A 21,123-nucleotide genomic window follows, 5' to 3' on the forward strand; every position below is an offset into this window, starting at 1 on the left:
CACCCTTAAGCCCCTGGGTCAGTGGCAGCGATATATTAATTATTATAAATAAATAAATCCTGATATTAACCACTGGAATGTCTTTTTGTTAGAATAAATACCTGTGCTTGAAAGTATATGGAACAGTGGTTTTGAAACGATGCAAAGAGTAGGTTTCTGATTGACAGAAAAGAAAGGATGTCATATTCTAGGGCCGTGGTCTGGGACCTTTGGTTTGCCAGATGTTTTGGACTAAAATACCCATCAGATCTACACCGCATAGTCAATGGTGAGGGATCATGGGGGTCATAATCCAATCTTCCTGGCAAACCATGGTGTGTAGTAGCACCTGGACCATACCAAGTGCTGGACTGGATTACCACAATAACTGATGTCAGGCCCAAATAACCAGACAGACTCAACGATTATGACGAAATACTACTTTATCAGTTCAATAAAGTAGGGAAACCTGGCAAGCATAACAAAAATTGCAGCCCATTCACTCTCAGAACATTTCTGTTACACAAAAGACTTTATATTGTGATGTAACTCTTAGGAAAGCTGGCCATCTCCCAGCTTAATCGTCACACTGAATCTGTTGGTCGTGTCCATGACCATCAGTCTGGCTTCAGAGCAGTCAGAAGCACAGAAACTGCTCTCCTGAACATCCGTGAAGACCTGCTCTATTACCTTGATGCTATTCACCACGCTGTCCTAATCTTACTCGATCTCTCTTCTGCTTTTGACATGGTCAACCATCCCATCCTGGTCAACCGTCTCCGTGTTAACCTGGGTATCACTGATCAAGCCCTAGCCTGCCTGACCTTTTTCCTCTCTGACCTACCCTCCCAGGTCTAACTTGGGTCCTTCCTTTCCTCTATCTCACTCTCTGCCTGTGGTGTTCCCCAGGGGTCTAACCTTTCTCCCTGGATTTTCAACTAATACCTGGCACCTCTCGCCCACTGCATTGCTGCGCTCTGCTCCAACTTTCAGTGCTATGCAGATGACACTCTGGCTCCCCTCTGCCGCCTCTTCTCCCTCTCTCATCTCGGATTGTCTGTCCAGGAGTGGTGTGCCGCCAATGATCTCTGCCTTAATGCCACTAAGACAGAGATCCTCCTCATCGGCACACCTGCACCTTCCATTTCTGTCACTCTCTGGCCGGCCTCCCTTGGCCCTCTTCCTGCTCCCACCTGTGAGGCTAAGAACTCGGGTCATCTCCGACTCCACACTCTCCTTCTATCCTCACATCTCTGACGTCTCTAAGAAGTCAAACAACCAACTGCACCTCCTCCGAGGTATTCTTACTTTCCTCACCTTCCCCCAGAAGCTCACTGTCTCGAGAGCTCTGGTTCTCTCTACGCTGGACTACTGCAATAGCCTCTTTTTAAATCTGCCTGCTTCTACTCTCCGCCCTCTACAACTCATCCAGAACAGGACTGCAAGACGTGTCCTTGGCCTCAAGCCTAGGGATCATATCTATCCAGCCCTGAAATCTCTCCATTGGTGCCCAGTGTCTGCAAGGATCAAGTTCAAGACCCTCTGCATTGTCCACAAGGCCTCCTGGGGCCTGGGACCGCAATACCTCCTCTTTTCAGAAATATATTCCTACTCAAGCTCTTCGCTCCTCCACCTCCAACTCCCTCTGGGTCAGTCGCTTCTCCAAGCAACTAGTTGGGGATAGATCTCTTTCTTCAGCTGGTGCCTTCCTCTGGAACAGCCTCTCTGCCGCTCTGAAACTTGAGCAGAACCATCTCCAGAAGCACCTCAAGACCTTCCTCTTTGCTTCTGACTTCTCTCTTCCTCTCCCCTGCTAATCTCTTGTCTGATACTGCACTGGTTACCTGGATACCCTCTGAATTCGGGCCCAGGTCACTGCCCGCCTAGTTGCACACCCGCACTGCCTCCTGGCAACCCCTGCACTTGGGTCTGTATCTGCAACCCTACAGTCCCCTTACCTGCACTTATTGGACACTTGCTGTCTGCACCTAACCCTTGCACTTGCCACCTGCTGGCGGCACTACTTATTGTTTTTGATCCCTTGCATGGCACTCGGCCTTCCTCCCCTGCTCCTGGCACTTTTCCCCTCCCGTCTCCCCTGCACTTGCGCAATTTCAATGTCACTAGGCCTAATAAAATTGTTGTCTTTGTCCTCCTTCTGTTTCCCTCCCTTGCCTCGTCGCGCCTTGAAACACTTGTGTATAGGCGCGTTATAGATGCCATATCATATCATATTATGTACATTTACTATGACATTATCCTACGTGACAAAACAGTAAAACCTATCGGGTGGCGGGATTGGTTAAGGGAACAGATACCTATAGTGTACATATGTGTTAGTAACATCATTGGCTGCCCCTTATCAAATAGGTACGCCTTGAACTGCCTCTAACTTCATTTAATACAGATCATAGTAGAATAATAGCAGTGGATTGGCTTCTGCAAAAATGTATAGCCCCTCTTCACATCGACCATCCGCAATGGTTGGCAATCTCTTCCAACCATGAACATTCCACTTCTAGCAGCATGTAAGCCAATTGAAACTTAGGTGCGGGGAACAACGTCAGAAAACTGCCCATTTTACTAATTAGCCTAACATCTCTCATCAGTTAGGCCCAATCAAAGCTTCTTCTTTGTTGTTGACTTTGCTGACTGTTCTCTTTTTCAGAACTTTTAAGGGAGTGAAGGTACATTGCTATCTTCGTCTGAAGCATTATGAATAGGCCTTGTTTTCTGGTCTTGCAACAAATGTGAGGAGACCATGATTGTGCCTTCTATCCCTCTATTTAGTGCTATTTCATTCAATTATATTTGGTGCTATTACTCTCTTTGGCCTCTGGAGACTTGGTTGCTCTGTTTTGCATATACTTTCTGCATCTTTGATTGTCCAATACTTGAAAATATTTCCTCTTTCACTTAATCTAAGAGAAATATGACCTACGTACATGGCTTATCCTCTCTGACTCCTTTCGTGTCTTGCAGTTCCTTCTTACTGCAGCATCCTTTATCCTGAGCCAAGCAAATATCCTTTGTTCTTGCACAATTCTGTATTCCATCGCCTTTCAGCTCTGCAGCCTTGATTTTTCTCCTTGAGGCTTCTAGCTTACTACTATACGAAACCAACGTCCATTTTCTCAACATGACTGCTTTGCCTACGTTATATTTCCTACATTTAGCAAGTTTCGATACCTCCCATCTATCTGCATATATACATCTACTGCATTTCTTCTCACTTATCTTCTCAGCATATATGATGTCTTTGAACTTGCATATTCGTTTACTTTGTTACTTCAGTTACATCTTCATTCTTTAAGTACTCGTATATCGTTTCAGTGCGCCCTCATCTCTTCTCTTCATGGCATCAATTTACACCTGTCAGACTTTACTTATAGTTATTCTATGTTCAATGGTGTCTTCAGACTTCCTTCTACCACCTCAGTTGGAGGGTACATTCGGTACGGTTGTCTGAGCGCATAACGTCTTTCATATCTTCGATGCAGTATAGGGATAATACCAGGTGTGATGCATAGTGCTTTCTTGCTGTTCTTCCAATATGATGGATGTGAGGGGTGGGCTCCATGAGTGACCTGTATATCTGCTTCTCTACAAGGGGTTTTCAGACCCATGTTCTAAGGTATCACTGTTTGCATAACTAACACAACTAAAAAGGGCCTGAAAGAACATTTGCTGGAAAGGAGTCACAATTTCTTTTACAATGTATAAGATGTTGACTTATGCTCTGCCAGAGTACATTGATGAGTAGTGGGTAAACAGCCTGCACAGCCACACACTACTTCTAAACCAGCAGTGATCCCAGTCATGAAGGTGAAACAGGCAAAGCCGGAAAGGTATACCTCCTTTGCCTCTTTTTTGGTAATGTGTGCCGAGGGCATGCTATATCGTCAGGAGAGGTGTGAGCTAAAATTAGCAACCAAAACAACTTTAGTACAATGGTCTAAAATAAAGCAATGCCAATTCAAGTTTCTATAAAAAGAGAGACATTTATACAAACAAAATGCAAAATCCACCCCTTTCCACATGGGTCAGTCGTTATATAAATGGTCAGATACCATTGGATAATCCTGGACAGCATACATTCAAAAGACACCAGGGCACCACTACAATAGATTACTTTGTATCTCCATAAATTAGTGGAATACTATTGAAGAATTCAAGGTAGTCAAAGAGGTGTATAGCGATCATCACCTCATTATTTTATGACTCTTGAACTTTAAACAAGATTATACACTTGGAGAGAACTGAAATTGACACAACTGGCAAAAAGAAGGAACACATTGATGAAATTGCAGTTCATCGGGCCATCATTGTTCCTAATCTCATCCATTTTATGACAATCTTTAATGAAGAATCAGATTTACAGGCCATTATAGTCTCATTTAATGAATTCCTTTCAAATACCACAGGAATATTCCTGAAAAGAATATGCGGTTGGTAAACATAAGCAATTAAGCGGATGGTTCAATGATGAGTGTAGAACTGCAAAAGAAAACCTACTTACAGCACTGAAAAATATAGCTCCTATAAGGTTTGAGATAATTAAGGCAAGAGCATCATACAAAAAGGCCCTTGAAAGACGGAAATTTGAACAGGACCAAATATCCTGGGAAGAGCTGTTGGTGGCATCCACTAATGATAATTTGGGATTTAGTGGCAAACTGACCCTTGTATAAACGAAACATTAAGGGCAACAAAACCAATGTAAGTGAAAGAAAATAGATTGAACACTTTTCAAATCTTTAGAAAGGTATAGATGAAGAATTGGCCAACACCAAATCGCATTCCATGTTGGAATGTTCGGAAATAGGTGACAGAAAGAGGTGACAGAAGCAATGCTTGGGCAGGCCCGTAATCACTCCCCTGTCCCTGATGGGCAAACATTTCAGGATCTGATTAAGGTTTGGCCCCCTTTACTTACAATTTCCTTTAATATGATTTTGAGATCAGGCAGAATAACAGCATCCTGGAATCTTTAAAAATGGCAACATACATAGTTTGTCAGCCTATACGCCAATATCACCTCAGGACACTAGCATTAACATATTTGGGAGGGCAATACTAGTCAGAGTGGAACAATGGGTATATTCAGAAATTGTCTTGGCTGACATACAATTAGGTTTTTGGCCATGATTAGGAGTAGGGGAACAAATACTAAACTTATATTTACTAGCTGCATTCTCTATTTACATCAAAGGGGAACCAATATACCTGGCATTTATGGACCCAAGCACATCCTTTGACAAAGTGAATATGGCAAAACCTTGGAACTTGTCCTTAGATTGCCCTGTGGATCTCATTAGTATGTTAATGGAAATACACTATAATAATCAAGCTTGTGTCAGAAGTGGTGCACAGGGCGACTGTACCCAATATTTTTCCATAGTTTCTGGAGTTCACCAGGGCTGTGTGTTAGCCCCATTAATATTTTAATTTTACATAAATGGATTATATGATGCATTGGTAGAAACACACTCCGACTGCATTAGGCTAGGGACACGTGTTTTACCTGTTCTTGCCTATGCAGATGATACAGTCCTGATCGCCAGTACACTTAAGGACCTGCAGAAATTGATTAAGGAGTATACCTATTTCATGAATATACTGGATCTCATGTTTAATACTGAAAATAAGTGCAATAACATATTGGATGCTAAACAAATTGGTTTTAAAAAAAACATAGGTACGGACTGCGGGGGACTTTTACTTAAAAGTCTACAATCCAAAGCACTAATGAAAAATGGAGTTCCAATTTTTGTTGCCTCCATGGATCTCAGTAGAGCGTTCGACATGGTTGATCGCTCATCCCTATGGTCCATACTGAGAGACCTGAATATACCTAAACATCTCCTGGAGATTATAATAGAATTGTACTCAGAGACTAAAATTAAAGTGAGATTAAATTCAGAAGGTCAATTTACCTCAGAGATTAACATCCCTAATGGGCTCCGACAAGGCTGCATGCTTGCTCCTACGTTGTTTAATCTATATGTCTGTGGAGCCAACAAAGCTTTAAAAAACAAAGGGTTGGTGGCACCAAAACTGGGTAATAAAGCGATAGAATGGTTAGCGTACGCTGATGATTTTTTGCTATTGGACTGTACCAAAGTGGGTTTACAACGAATGATAAACGCATTTGTAATATTTGTATCTAAACTACACTTAAAAATAAATGCAGCCAAGACTACCATTGTGTGCCTGGGTAAATCTAGGAATAACTTCCTTGGTCACACTTGGCACTGCGAGGGCAAACGTATTAAGTGCCAGATTGCCTTCAAGTACTTGGGTTATAATGTGATTGGTTCAGGTTCTACAACCATAATAAAAACACAATTGAGGACTTACACAATTGAGGCTTACACTCCTTGCAATCGTTTATCATGTGGAAGAAGATCTTACTATGGAGAAAGTGTTTAGCAAATTCATCAGATAATCTTTATACTATAGCAGGTATGGATCCTTAAGGTAGAGGCTTGTCTCACCAATTTGGGTGTCTCAGTTGAAATGTTGCAATCTAACCCGCAAAAGGTAAAAATTATTTTAAAAAGTGATGATTGGTTACAGACTGCATGTACAGTATCGCACTCAAGTAATTTCAATCAAGCATATTCTTTCTGGAAATTTTTTCCTGGTATGGAAGCTTATTTAGAAAAATATCCTTGCAGAAGTTTACGAAATGTCTTTATGAGATTTAGATTAAATGTGATGAGAACTAATAGTATTCTCAAGAGTTGGAATTTGCTGACAGACCCATGGGCCTGGTGCAGATTCTGTAGGAAAGAGGGTACGGAAGAAACTTTGCAGCACATTTTACTCATTTGTCCAGCTCTGCTCCAATATCGTATCTCATACTTCGCACAATTTGTACAGCATCTACACTGTGTAAATAGAGAATTACAGTGGTATCAAATGAGACATGGTCATAACACTGCACTCAGGATGAGAGTCACTGTCTTTTTAAAAGTCGTTTGTGATTTATCCTAAATGTTTTCTTAGAAACTTTAAGAAATGTCTTCTTAGAAACTTTAAGAGTTTTGATTTTACGTTTTCTTGACTTGTTTATTATTTTGTTTGTTCTTTCTTTTTCCTTTTTTCATTTTAGTAATTATGAAATGTTGGTTAATCTGATTTGTCGATCTGAAATGCTTATTTTTGTATAGTTGTGTGTTGATTAGAATAATGTTTACTTCATATTTAAAACTGTTTTATCTTGTATATGTATATTTCTTATTTTTTTTTATAACGTGTATTTTGTAAAGGTTTAAATAAACCATATACAATAAAATAAAAAAATAAAAAAATACTGAAAATATAAGCAGTTATGGTGTGCCAAAGAGGGAATAAGTCGATCAAAATGTCAAAATGTTAAGTAATGGGTGTGTTATACCAAGAGTTTCTGTATGTGATTACGTGGGGGTCTGTTTTGCTTCAAATTTAACAGGAGTAGGCCATATAAAAAAGCAGGTGTTAATAATGAAACAACTGATAGGGGGAGATTCCGTTTTATGGCAATGTGCAAATGTCACCCACTCACTATGATTCTGAGTGTATAATATGCAAACAAAAACGGCCATCAAATATGGGGCTTCACTATAGGGACATTGTAACATCACCAATCTTCAAATCATGGAAAAATGACTGTAAAGAAACTTCTGCATCTCCTGAGGTCAGCCTCAAATTACTCTGTACATGATGAGCTGGCACTGACTTTTCTGGTTTATGATCTGGGCCTAGAACTGGTATTGCACTGGCTGAGGATTTGGGCAAATAACAGGGAAACATTAACACAGTTCATCATTAAAGAAAGGATTAACAGAACGGGCATTCCAAAAATACCATGGTATGAATATATACAAAAGTGGCTAATAGTAATCAATGCACATGCGCGTTTGTCATCCCCTTGTTTGATGGACAAAACTCACCAGATGAGCTATAAGACACTTTTAAATTCTAATATAAAGGATGCACGTGAGACTCATGAGCTTTGTTATTTACATTACCCCATATACTTTGCAAGATTATCTTAGCTGTACCTATAGATTTCAAGGCAGCGTTTTATTCTGTGATGTGGGACAAACTGTGGGGAAAATTTAAAATATACAGGTGCCCTGGAGATCCATTGTATATGATACAGCAGCAACATTGGAATACCCAGGTAGTGTCAAATTAGATAGCAGGGGGGCACTGACCCCAATGATGGGGGTCAATTGCAGAGTCAAACAGGGCTGTGTACTCGCCCCCCCAAACCCCTGCTATTTAATCTTTACATCGCTGACCTACCTATTCATTTGAGAGAAGTGGCAAATCTCCCCCCTAGAATAGTGGGTAGGGCAGTAAACAGTATGGCATACGCAGATGATCTGGTTATCTATAACCACATGTATTTCGGGATAACTAAGAGCATTGTTGAGCTGTGGAAATATGCATCAGAAAATGCACTGGCCATCAATAAGGGAAAAACGAAGGTAATGCATTTTTCTCGGAAGAAATACTTATGCCCAATAATAATGTCACCTGAAGGTCCCTTGGAATATGTAACATGCTGTAAATACCTGGGGATCGAGGTGAACACTGCTAAACGCTATTTAGAATTGATGAATGAGAAAAAGATTAAGGCCATAGAACTTAATGCCCTTATTGACAAATTCAGTAAACAATACTGTTGCTATTCTTTGAGGGGACACTTATGCTGTATAAGGAATTGTTTTGTGCTACAGTCTTATATGGGTATGAAGCCCTGATGGCCATCCCATCCACCTTTCTCCATAACCTGGAGGGAAATTTTTGGGAGTTGCCCAATCTACTCCAATGAAGTTAAATCCCGGCGATCCATATAGGAAATATGTGGAAGCTATATATATAAAGATTGAGTGGGTTCCAGATTTGACAGAGAACCTGGGCATCATAATAAATGCTTTTCTAAAGAATCATGAGAGATGGGACTGGTGTAGTAACTATCATCATCATCTCTCTGCTTGCACTTTATGCAAGGACAACGTATACGTGGCACGTAGGTATAAATTGCTCCAGCCATATTTGGCATGCAGTCCAACTCCTTTAGTACGTCGATTCCTATTATTATTGCGCATTGGCCAATTGCCGGTGCTTATGAACATGGGTGGCCAAAGAAATGCGCAGCCAATTGCCAGAATTTGCAAGATGTGTAAAATGGAGGGAGTGTTGGAAACCGACAGACACGTGCTCACGAGGTGTATAACCAAAGGCTCACTGTATATGTGTTCCTTTGGAAGTTTAGTCCATACCTAAGATTATATTAAATCTGTTCAGTTCTGGTACAGCTGCATTAACATGGCGAACATGTCCCTGAACCTGGCAGTGTGAAGTATCAAAATATTTGAAATAATGTTATCTCTATTGCACTTCATGAATGCCTGTGTTGTGTACCTTTGCTAGATGAAATTTTGGTGTGTGATGAATTTAAGATGTAATATGAAATGTTGGACTACGTGCCAATGCTATGTCTTTTGTAATGTATTTTATTGTCAATATGTGTGTGTAACGTTTTTTAACGAATACAAACTTTAAAAAAAAAGTTAATGATAGATGCCTTATCAGGAGAGCATGTTTGAACCATTTACCCTTAAAATCAATCACTACAAATGGCAAGGCCAAACTGAGGATGGTAGTTGTCCTTCCTGTAATTAACCTATAGAAGATCTACACTTTGCAATGTTCTGTCCTGCCTATTTGCGGGTTAGAAAGAAAACCATTTTATTGATGTTATGGCAGATAAACTTTTCACAATGTTGATCAGCTCTGTTTCATTTGCTGACCGCGAATTCAGCTTGTACAGCGTGGGCGTTTCTGCAATACTTCAAACAAACAATCAAAGTTAGAGTTATAAAGTTTTATAGTGGTAATGTAAATAATGTTTTTTTTATAGGATTCTACTTGGTGTATAATGAATGTTATGATGTGTACATGTTTTATGGAATATTCTTTTTTTGGAAGAAACAAATTGAGGATGATGATGAATTTTAATGGACTGACCTGAACATTTCTATCTCATGTATTAGTACTGTATTTTATTCTATCCTGTATAATTGTTCTGTGCTTGATGGATATTTTATGTGGATACAGATCTTTGATTGATTGAGAAACGTAGAGAATGGCAACTTCACTCTGTTGACAAGAAGGGGGTTTCAGGCAATCAGATTAGGCATGAATGTCAATATTCAATATTATTGAAGGAAAAGGTACAAAGGGTGCTTAAAGGTCACATAGGTCCCAAAAAGTGGGGCAGCTGGGCAGTACCTTCATTCTTGTCTTTGTGTCAAGCCAGGCTTCTATGGGTCGGATTCTGAGTCGGATGGGTATCAGCACCTTTATTTTATTTATTTATTTATTTATTGATTACATTTGTTACACACCTAGACCCAGAGGTATCACTGCGAGGTTATAGACAGCTTTAGAGAAAATATTACATACACATTATACAGGAATATACACAGTTCAGGTGATAAGTGTCAGAGTGTTTTCATAATTACCGTAAGGGGTGTATTATACAGTGTTGTAAGGATTCTCACCACCAGGATAAAAGTAGTCATGTTAATATGTACATTAGATATGCAGGGTAACAGTAATAGGAGTATTTACAGTGTTGGGATAGTACTGAGAGCTAAAGGCAATGGGAAGCAGTGGCTATATTTGCTGGTCGTGGGGCGAAGGTTTTCATTGGTATTGGTTGAATAGCCAGGTTTTTAGCAATTATTTGAAGGTAGTCAGTAATTCTTCTTTCGTGAGACTGATCAGGAGGGAGTTCCAGTGTTTGGGAGCTAGGCATTGGAAGCTGCTACCCCCAGCTTTGGATTTGTTATAGCGAGGTGTTGCCATAAGCAGTTGGTTATTGGATCTGAGCATTCGGACATGTATTTTCTTGGCAATGGCATTGATGAGGTTGATGGGAGCTTTGTTGTGGTAGCATTTGAATGCAATGCATAATGCTTTGCTTTGAAGATGATTCTGGCTTTGATGGGTAGCCAGTGGGAATCTCTTCTAATCTTGGTGATGTGGTCGAATTTCTTTATGCCTAGTGCGGCTAGTAGTACTTTATTTTGTATAAGTTGAAGTTTATTGTGGTCGGTATAAGTGGTTCCTCATAGTAATAATGCGTCAATGCAACCCCTCTGGTGATCATTGTTGATCTGGTGTGATGGTGTGGGCTCCGATGGGTCGAGACAATGGCTTCCAATGGTTGCGGCAGCGGGCGGTAAAGTGATGATTTTGCTCTGTCGAGTAAGTGTTTAAGACACGCGAGTTGATGACTTCTAGCAATCGAATCGGTGCTCAAGTGACTTGCTTCCACTATGTCGAGCCTGTGATCAGATCAAGACAAGTCAGTCAACTTCAATGAGTTGAGCTGATGCCTGGATGGCTGGATGTCTAGCAAGCAGTTTGAAGTTTGCAACGACTGCCAAGACCAGCATCTTGGGTCCTGTGGCAGCTTGAAATAATTGAGTGGTCTTTTGGCTTTTACATATCTCAAGGCAGTGAAACAGGATTGAAGATGCTTCAGGGTGGCTTGGAGTCTCAATCCAGGGGCTCCAGGACAAGGTGAGTCCTTCTTTTCTGCAGTCCCACTCCAGGGAGCTTGGTTGGCACCTACAGGTCCCTGTTGCCAAATTCTGGTCATTTGCACGGTGGAGTGCAAACGTGCAAGGTAAAAGGCAGCATACCAGTGTGTATTGACTCATAGACACCATTGCACATTGCCTATTTAAAACAAAAAGAACAAAATCCAGTCTTCAAAACTTTAAGGTGAATACGTTTTTGCATTGCAGTGACCATTCTTGAAATTATGTTTACCTTTTGGAATTGTCTGTTTTCCAAATAGACATTAATTTCTATTCATGTATGTTGTTCAAGGCAGTAGTGCGCAGAGGCACTAGTATCTAAAAAGAGATCAGTTAAATAACGGCCCTAGTGAATGAGACAGAGGATCTGTCAGGTGGCACACATTTATTAAATTGTAGGGATCCGTTTTGCAGAAGTATATATTCATACCTTCAGTTTACTGAATTTCGGCTGTGCTGTTCTTAGTCTACTGCATATAAGTGTTGTCAGAGGTTAGCATATGTAAAGTGACCTAGCAAGGAAAGAAAAGTAACTGTTTCGTTCGTGTTTGCCGATTTAGTTAGCTACAGTTAGAGTGCAGTTCAACATAACATGCGGCCATCCAAGAAGTATTACGATTACATTACCTTATACAGATGTGACTGCTCGCTTCATATCTACTGGGTCCCAAGCACGTCTACCGCACATGGAACGCGAGCGTTGCCATGGAAGCAGCGGTGCTGGGCCCACCTGTTCAGATTTAATGTGCAACATCATCGCATATCGGCGCAATGACGTCTATTGTAAATAAACGTACAGCGTTTCTGATTGCATGCATGTGACGGTCTCCAACAGAGTCATGGGAGGTGTAGTTCAGAGTTGTTCAGAGTCATTGCACATTAGCTGTAGTCTTTCAATATAGCACTTTCTGGCTTTTGTAGTCCACTCATGAATCAAGAAAGTCTTAGTAATCAAAGGACTCGGCCTGAATCTGTATTCTAATAATTAATAATGAACTGCGATCATACTTGTTACATATGAAAATGTAATCAAACTAAATGTACTTGTCACTCTTGACGGCATACAGTGAATAGACTTGATTCTTCTGACAAAATGTAAGAAATACTAACATGTTATATGTGTTTAACCATGCGTGTTAGCATCTATAGTGCCTATATATGGGCGTAACCATTAACAATTCTTTTGAGTCTTACTCTTCTTCCTGGCAGAGCTGAAGTGGATCATGTTCCTATTGGATACTTGTAATGTTAGCGAATACAGTACTAATTTTCACAGTTCATTAATATTCTCAGACTCTCTTCTACTTGTTCAATTTAGAAAATACAACAGCGCCATCGCGTAGATAACATATCGTGCCGGAATACAAGTCTATCTTCAAAGTTATCTTTTTTTTTGCCATTTTGTATATCACATATTGGTAATTCATGTTTTTGCATACTGCCAGATTCGCTGGTTGCCTCACTCTATTATATGCTATGATTAACATGTGCATACTTTGACAATGAGTCACTTCTTTGACATTTGGTCATTTCTATCTGTTCAAACGAGCTTGAGTGACATTTCTTTCATTATGACGGAGAGAGAATCATAGAAAGCAATGTAAATCTAATTCCTCATTTAAACCATGTGGGAAAACTGGGTCCAGTCTGTCAATCCAATATTGCTCGGTCTGCTCTAATATCTTAGTTATGCTTGTTAATTCTTTCTTACTGATTACTTCAAGTATTTGAAATTTGATTGCAGCCAATTGGTTTTATATTGGTTGAAATGTCTGGCTAAGGGCGACTGTTGATTGTAAGTTCTAATGTTCAATTTGTGTTCATTCCACCTGATAAGTGCCTTACGGCTAGTTTGGCCAACATATGTTAATCTGCAAGGACATTTGATTGCATATACCACGTTCTGTGTGTTGCATGTTGTGAAGTCACGTAATTTCACCTTCTATCCTGTTCTTGAATGAGTTACAATGTCTCCTTTGGTTACATTATTTCAACTGTTGCATGGTAAACAAGGGTATGTACCAGGGTTTTTAGGTTTTTGGATTTTTCCTCTGTCAGGTTGTGATTTTACTAGAAAGTCCTTCAGATTGTTACTCCTTTTGACTGCAAAAATGGGGTTTTCAGCAAAAAGATTCTGTAGCTTACTCTCACAGTTTAGTAATGGCCATTGTTCCAGTATTGCTCATTTAATCTTAGTGGATTGGATTCTATATTTACTCACAAACACTAATGATCCATCAAATGCAATGTTTGCTGTTTTAGGTGTCAGGAGAAATTGTCAATCTTTATTATAAACTTTAAATTTAGCTTCTGTCAATTCCTTTTCATGATAACCTCTTCCTTGAAATGTCCCAATTTTTGTAGAATCAGCTTCCCACTCTCTTTCCTTGTTTACAATCCTTTTCTCTCATACAAGTTGGCTGTATGGCAGGCTTTAAATTGTTGATTGTGGATGAAAGCTCATCCTGTGGAGCAAATTGTTCCTGTCAGTTGGTTTGTGGTAAATGTTAGTTTCAATCCTGGAGCTTTAGGTAAGATCTGCACATCCAAAAAGTGGAGACCTGGGCACTCAATTTCAGACATAAACTGTAGCCTATTGTCAATCATGTTCAGATACGTAAGGAAGGTTGTAAGTGTTTCTCTGGTGTCGGTCCATATCAAAAAGATATTGTCGATATATCTTCCCCAGTGTTATATATGTTTATGCCAAACAGGGTGATGTGCTATGTGGTCTTCTTCGAATTTCAACATGAAGGAGTTCGTATAGGCACGTGCCATGGTAGCTTCCATTGCTGTTCCTGTAGTATGTAAGTAGAATTTCCCTTCAAATTCGAAATATGCATTTTGGGAAATAAATTAAAGAATAATCATGATCCATTCCTTTGAAGACCCAACTTCTTCTTTCTTGAGTAGTATCCATTCTACCATGTGTTGGTCCAAATCATGCGGAATTGAAGTATATAAGCTGCATAGATCTATGGTCACTAAGATGTCACTTTGATCTCAATGCTATTTCATCTGTTCAAAAAGTCAGTGGTATATTTGAAGTGTGATGGGAATTTCTGTATAATTGGTTGCAGAATCTTGTCGATGTAGATGCCCAATGGTTGTAAGATACCATTAATGGCTGTCACAATGGGGCGCCCCGGAGGTTTGTGTGAAGATGTGTATTTTGGGTAGTAAGTAAAAGTGTGGTACTTTCGGGTGGCACGTTGTCATAAACATTCTTGTTTTGTCATGAATCCATTCATTGTCCTGTGCCATATCCAACAATGATTTAACATTCTCCATAATTTCTTTTGTTGGATTCTCAGGTAATACATTGTATATATTGGTGTCACTCGATTGTCTGTGACATTCTTCTCGATAGTCTGCTATGCTCATTATTACCAATGCTCCCCCTTTGTCTGCTGAACGGATTTCAATACTTTAATCTTCATATAGATTTCTGTTAATAGAAAGTTCACTTTTGCTCAGGTTCTTATATCTTGGAGCCTTAAAAGATATGCTTTTTAGATCTTTTAGTACAATCTCATGGAAAAAATTGATCGGTCGATGTGGGAGTGGAGGTACAGAATTACTTGTGGGTCGCGATTCTAGAAACCTAGTTTCTCACTTCGATGTTTCAGTATCTATGTTTACAAAATATGATTTATGTTTCAATTTTCGTATAAACTTGAACATCTCAATTTTAGTATCAAATAGTTTAGACCCATATGTAGGCACAAAATTCAGGCCTCTTTGTAAGATGCATATTTCTGTCATGTTCATACTTCTGTCCTAACAGGACTGACATGCACCCATGTTGTCACCAAACAATCTTCTCCTGCTGTAGCCCTGCTTTACTTTGTAGCATATGTTATCTGCTTCCTATCCTCTTATCTATGCCTTGATCATTTAACTTGGTCTAACAGGCCAAGGTCTGGACACCCCTGGCACAGTATATCACTCCATGGACAAGCCTAGGTGCTCTGAAACTCCATGTGCTGATTTGGCAAATTATAAAAGCATATTAACATAGCATCTTAAAATCTATAAAATCTCACATATGCAGGTTTTTGGCCATTGAGATCCACATGGACTGCAATGTTTCTTGCCATACACCCTTCTAAATGGAATTTATACTGTGACCATTGATGTCCTCTCTGCCTCTTCCCCAGGTTTTTCCTCTTCGGGGGTGGGTGAATGATGCCATTAGCAGGAACATATTTTTTTGTTACCAAGGAGCACTCGATACAGCTGAAATGTGTCGAGCTGCCTTCCCTTCCTTATAATTAGTTAACTGTGCCAAATTCTACATCCAATATTGTGGCAATAAGCCATGAGACGGCGGGCCAATACCGCCCCAGGTAATGCCCCTGGGGGACTTGAATTTGCATATTCAAGTAACTTTGGGTCTCACCCTAAATTACTTGGGGAATGCCCCTGGGGTAATGCCCATGGGGCATTACCGTGGGCGGTATTGGCCCGCCATTGAGGGTCTTATAGCTATTAGTACCCCGGCCCATTAGACCAGGGTCCTAATAGCATTTTTTTCTGTTCCGAAACGAAGATAAAAAAAGTCAAATAAAATGACCGCCGGGAAAGGGAAAGTCTGTTTTCCCTTTCCTTGGTGGCCATCTGGAGCGGACGTACTGGGAAGAGAAGTGTTCTCAGCGCGTTCGCTCCTGAGAAAAGAAGAAAAAAAAAGGTTGGTGGGATTGGGAGGGTGGGGAGGGAATAGTTTGGAGGGGAGGGAGGTGGAGGGAAAAAAACGTGCCTGATTCCCCAGCGGGAGACGAAGGCAGCCTCCAGCCTTGTGTAGGCTCGGAGCGGGAATTGCCCCCTTTCGAGACTCTTCATTGGCTAAGGCTGCCACACCCCCCCTCCCGGGAACAAACGCAGGCACGTAGTTGCGTCCACTGGATTACACCGTGGTATGGCTCGGAAACTAGCCAATCACGTTACATGTAACCCGTAGACACACCCACGCCGGGCACTAATGAGGGAAACACTTTTATAGCCATTTTTCAGATGCAGAAGGTCAGTGAATGGCAAACCAATAAGCATTGCTACGAGGCAAAATCAGGGGTAAGTTGCCTCTGGGACCTGGGGAGTATTTAATACTCATGAAAGGTGCCCATTTGAGGGTATTGGGTCATAAAATCCTCTTCTTCGTGTAGGCTTCTAATATTGGCCATGCATTTGACACATCAGACGGCCATTTGGTGCAACCTCTCATGTACTATGAAATATAGGCTGAAGTCTTATATATATGTTCCTCTCTGTCCACCCCCCCACCCCACACATAGTGTGGTTTCCAGGCAGCTAAAAAGGGCTAGTGCCAGATAGCGTGATATCTTGTGATAGCTTTATAGCTTGATGAAAATGACAATTTGTGGATTTATGGATTTAAAGACACATACAAAGAAATCGATTTTTTGAAGAATTTGAATAATGATTCAGTTAAATGCTCTGTTGCTGGATCTGACAGTGTTTGCGCACACATCTGTTAACACTTTAGACAGGATGTTCCCTTTATTTACGTTAAACACATTGCATTTTGCACAAGGGAAGTTCTATCAATCTAATTATCTCATTACACAACAGTTTTATATTAAATAACATTGGCTGTGAATGGACTGAGGAGGAGTGTCTCTTTTTCTTCGTGTTTTCACATGTATAGCAGACCAATATATTTCATAATATTAACAGACAAATTAACAAGGGGGGTCCTGGGAGTCCCTCTGCCAGACATTAGTCCTGGTTACGAGAGACTTACCGAGAGTCTTTAGCTCACTATCTTTCACAGAGAAGAAATATCCCAAACATATCAGTCTTTGTCCTGCCCTGGGGCAGTCCAGCACCGAAATGCTAGGCAAATCGCCTCTGAACAAGGGTATCAACAGCATCCCCAGACACATGTTTCGGTCTGGTTGGACCTCATCAATAGGGAGGAGCTGTGCCTCTCTAAGAGTAGTGAGCAAGGGGTCCACGTTTGGATTCCCCTAGTAACTTAGGGTGAGACCCAAAGTTACTTGAATATGCACATTAACAAGCGGGGTCCTGGGAGTCCCTCTGCCAGACATTAGTCCTGGTTACGAGACACTTACCCAGAGTCTTTAATATTAGACGACCTCAACATCCCCCTGAAATTGACACAAGTGCCCTAACTCAGAAAAAAAGCAAGGTAAAGCAATTGAATTGAACGGAACTGCTTTTTGACAAATGTATACAGAGGTTTCCTCAAACATAGCTAAAATGTCCATTAAAGCCTCACATTTTCTCACAGGAATTATTTCAAAAGACTGTAAATCAGATGATCCTGTATGGATGAAATGAGGTAGACATATACCCACTATCTCCTTTGTAAAAGGCATATGCTCACTGGCTGTACCAGGATAAATGTGCTTGCAGGATACATGTCTTTCCCAGTTGAATATGGAGATAGGATAATGGTCAGTTAAATATGCCGTCAGGTAGGTAATGCCAAGTTTCATGTGCAACATGTAAGGACACTTGTAATCGGGTATATGTTTATATTTGCAAGTAATTAGGCTCTATGGTGTGTTACCTGTGCCATTTGTGTACAATAACAATGAAAGCCAGCGCAACTGTGGATTTCTTCAAGGCTCGGCTTCAACTTCACTTTCTTGCTAAAGAGGCAACTCGCTACAATCTCCCCCATTCACCCTCCGTGACCCCAACACTGCCTTCAGTGATGCTTAATAATGTAATTTTGTCTATTTAATTAGTACTCTTCAGTTTTAAGTACTTGCTCTCTTAGGTTAATGTTACCTTTATAAGTCACCTGTTTTCTAATATACATTAGGTTTCTGTTTGTTTTGTCCCTGGTATATGTCCTAATATTTTGATCATAAATTAGCTCACTGCTTGTTTTCATCTTTATGCTTTTGTACAGGCACCCTTCTGGGAATGCTTCCGCCTCTGTGAATGTGTTATCGTGAGTGATTTCTGTTCGAAACTGACATCCCTGTTCTTCAAATGAATACAAATACACTGTTTCATGTGCGTGTGAATCAAGCATCAAGTTATGTTATGTTATGTTATGTTCATGTTAATGTCAAAGGATATTTGTACCGCACACTATCACCACCAAAGTGGTGCCCTGGCGCTCTATTTATGTTATGTTAGGGATGTAACCATTTTTATGACCACTTGGTGCTTACTTGGCCCACACACAGGGTTGTAGGTGTTTATCGACATGTGCACTTAATGAAGAATTTGGTGCTAATTCACCGGTCTAATCAATAGGAAATTGGAGACATTTTACTCATGTCACCATGGTGAATTTTGAGTTAAATTATATGCCGTGAATGCAGAATTGGTTACATTTGCCATTATGAAATAATCAGCTACGGAAATGCATGCGTGATCAATGTGAAAGGTATCGCTTTGTTTCATGTCAAATCGATTGGTTCCACGCGAGTCACGTATAACCTCCGGAATCCGATGTCAACACACAGTATCAGCCAAGAAGACAAGGAGCGAAATTGTACTCGCAACCTGATTGGTAGTCTCAAAAGCGCCGCTGCCTGCTAATTGCATTTCAGCTTCAGGCATTGCTGCATTTAAGTAACAGGCGTGCAGGGCTGCGAAATGAAGTGTCTGGCACGAGCAGCACGCTGGGGAATGATATCATGCACCCCTCCATCCGCTCAGATGCTTTCCTACCGCAAGCGTCCATGTCTGATGTTCTTGGGTCAGCGTGATAATGTCCTTTGACCATCACACGACATATTCTTGGGAAGTTGCAGTGTGAAACTATCCTACACTTGTGTAGAGCGATTCAGAACGCCATTGGAGGTTGAACGATATGAGCTCAAAAACCCATAGAGGCAGGGGCTGTAAAATAAATAAACTCATTTCGAAGATGAGTCTTCGTTCTTCCAGGAGAACACATTCATACTGAAAAGAATGAATGTAATGTGTCCCGCATTTACAAATAAAACATAGCCCCCTGGCCATTAATCGACTGCAAAGGTGCACAACATCTCTGTTGACACGTGTTCGTAAAGTGCCACAAGACCACTACGGTGGAGATTGGTGTAGCATAAAAGCTTAAAATCATAACTTAAATGGGCAGTTTCATCCTAACACATGCAGACTGGTCACAAGTGTGATGGTCTGAATGCAATTTGTGTTTCAAATGTCTTTTCAGGTAAACGTATTTCAAAAACTCCACAATGTACAAAGGCAGGTAAACATAGATCTGCTCTGGGCTTTTTGAGAAAAGGTCTGATGTGTGCAGATTTCAAATGAGCTTCTTTGAGGAGGCATGGGAAGATGTCGCCACAGGTGCTGATGATGTGCACTATTTTGAAAGACAGGATCGAGGTTGCTCTAATTATGCCTTCCATCGTATCCTTCCCAGATGCCTTTGTGGCCCTGCTTTAACACGTGCATGCAGTCCATCTTGCTGTACGTCCTGCAAAGCAATTAGGCCATTCCTGATCAAACCCTTTAATGGTGCTTGCCAAAAGCTTTTTGATTTCTAATCCCATGTTTGGCAATTTAATCTTTGTTCTTTCAGGCATGTTTTGTAGAATGTTAATTTACATGCAATAAGTGAGGAATTCAGACCCACCGGCACACACTCTCTACCCCGCTCTCCCTCTACGCCCCCACACAGACAACAGTCAGTGTGATCTCTCCAGCTTAACCCTGAGGAGCCTTTCCTGTTCTCTTCTGCCCTCTGCTGACCCCTATCCCTACACACGGTGTATCTTCCCTCTTGGCTGTTAGCACTGTCAAAACATTCACCCGTCTGATTCTCATAGCTCTTCATGAGAAGCAGAGGTGGATATGAACGACCTTTGAGCTCATTGTCTCAAAGGAAAACAACTCTATTCAGTGATTAATACTGAGGTTGCCTTCAACCGGCTCCTGCATGGCAGCAGCACTTGGGCGCAGGCATCTATGTGTCAAAGACGACACCAGGGCATTTCAAGTTTTTTAGTTGAAATTGACCTCGAGCACCAGAGGGGCCTTGAGCTGTTGTCCCCAAGCTTCAAGTCTTATCAAAAAGCAAAATACTTATTTAATTCAGTACATTAGACGTATGCTTTGCAGTGCACATGTTACAGGAAGCCTTTGCTTGCACCCTTAAACTGTCACCTTCGTCAGGCCTTGCAATGTCCAGCAGCCTTCTTATCCCCCTCATAACCTTTTTTTACTACGTTTTCAAAACAGTAGCACTTTGCTGACAAAGAGAGCTTAATAGCTTTTCAGTGGAAATTAAGTTTTTCGCCTCTTTTCTGGTTGGTATCCTTTGTTCTGTGCAGAGGTCACTAAAACTGTGCCACAATAATCGCTACAACCTCATCCCCTCCCTCCATTCCTTTATCTCCAATTTATTATCTATGCACCCCGCAGGTGTCTTAAATTGGGTTTCGAAGCTACAGGCAAGAAGGCCCCCAAACATAATTTTCAAATGGGTCCCATGAACCCCTAAACATCTTCAGCCGGCCCTGTATACATCCCCTTGTTGCACCAGTCGAGAGAAACACTTTAGGAAGTTAAACATGCAAGTAAG

The 21,123-nt window shown here is 40.8% G+C and overlaps 1 protein-coding gene across 1 annotated transcript in view; it reads left to right on the top strand.

Annotated features, from left to right (window-relative positions):
- The window catches only part of LRRC75A (leucine rich repeat containing 75A), a 2,021,773-nt gene that overhangs the window by 894,829 nt on the left and 1,105,821 nt on the right, over window positions 1-21,123 (top strand). The gene's annotated exons all lie outside the window — the stretch shown is intronic.

Source organism: Ambystoma mexicanum, chromosome 9 (assembly GCF_040938575.1).
Source record: "Ambystoma mexicanum isolate Mex_15411 chromosome 9, UKY_AmexF1_1, whole genome shotgun sequence".
In the NCBI taxonomy this organism is placed as follows: domain Eukaryota; kingdom Metazoa; phylum Chordata; class Amphibia; order Caudata; family Ambystomatidae; genus Ambystoma; species Ambystoma mexicanum.